The sequence below is a fragment of the Poecilia formosa genome, unplaced genomic scaffold (assembly GCF_000485575.1).
Source record: "Poecilia formosa unplaced genomic scaffold, Poecilia_formosa-5.1.2 Scaffold1402, whole genome shotgun sequence".
NCBI lineage: Eukaryota > Metazoa > Chordata > Actinopteri > Cyprinodontiformes > Poeciliidae > Poecilia > Poecilia formosa.
In genome coordinates this window covers 1-1086 of record NW_006801341.1, presented here as the reverse complement: position 1 = coordinate 1086, position 1086 = coordinate 1, and the positions used below count along the sequence as shown (strand labels likewise).

The 1086-nt window shown below is 40.5% G+C and overlaps 1 long non-coding RNA gene across 2 annotated transcripts in view; it reads right to left on the bottom strand.

The window, feature by feature from the left end:
• The window catches only part of LOC103132847 (uncharacterized), a 7258-nt gene extending 6178 nt beyond the window's left edge, over window positions 1–1080 (bottom strand). The window contains exon 1 of one of the 2 annotated variants that reach the window (XR_475646.2): window positions 926–1080. This is a non-coding gene — a long non-coding RNA (uncharacterized LOC103132847). Of the gene's footprint in view, window positions 1–640; window positions 902–925 lie in introns of those variants that run through there. The other variant, XR_475647.2, reaches the window with a different exon arrangement.
• Window positions 1081–1086: the final 6 nt, after the last annotated feature.

Sequence of the window (1086 nt, the reverse complement as noted above, 5' to 3'; positions counted from 1 at the left end):
TTACCTGTGGCACATCTAAACACTGCAGGACAGCGGCCCTCGAGGACTGGAGTTTGACACCCCTGTCTTAATGTCTCCCTGGTCCAACACACTTGAATCCAACAGCTGAATCTCCTCCTCAGTGCAGTCAGGTTCTCCAGTCCTGCTAAGACCTCATTATTTGACTCAGGTGTGTTGAAGTTGAGACGCATCTAAAAGTTGCAGGAGACCCTCCAGGCCTGGAGATGCCCACCCACCCCTGCTCTAAATTCTGCTGTCAGTTAGATTCCAGCTATGGATTAAAAAATTATTAAATTCAAAAATATTTAATTGATTCTTAAAGAAAATTAAATGGTGTAACTTCCATTACCAGCTGCCTCTCATGGCTGTGTTGGAAAATGTCAGTAAGCTTTGCACATTTGGCAATACAAAGTATTAATGCATTTATTTTCTTTAATCTGGCTTTTTGAAAGGACAATGTAGAACTCAAGTTTTTAAATGTTATAATTTTATGCGCTGAAAAAGTTAATTCGCATTCAGCTTTACTCGCTGCCAGCAGCTAAACTTCTCAGTAGTAGACATGCAGACTGACGCCATGATGTTTTTTTCCTACAGCCCTCAGTATATGAACGAAGCGGTCCGTTCAAACTCTCCCGATTACCTGCTTATCAGTAATGTTGACTCGGTGGCTCAGGACAAGTAACATTAGGGAAAAAAAGAGCAGGACACTTCACGTAGATGAATATTTCTGGTCGAGTCAAACTTTATAATAGAGGTTGGGAAGTCATGAGATAATGGCGCCACGTGCTCGAAACGAAGGAGGACGAAGCTTAGCGAGATACAAACGCACAGAAAAGGCATCGGCAGCAAGTTATGTTGCTTTTTACGCTTTGACCACGTGCCAGGTTAGAATATGAAAGAAATAAGTATGGAAACTAAAACTTACCGAACAAGGTAGATCCCTTCTTCTTCTTCTTCTTTTCATTAATGGCGGATTGCAAGTAACTTTTAGGTGCATACCGCCACCTACTGTACACGAGTGTGTAGCAACATTTTCTCTACATTTATTAAATTTTATTTATTAATCTTGTGTTTTTAAGAAAAGTA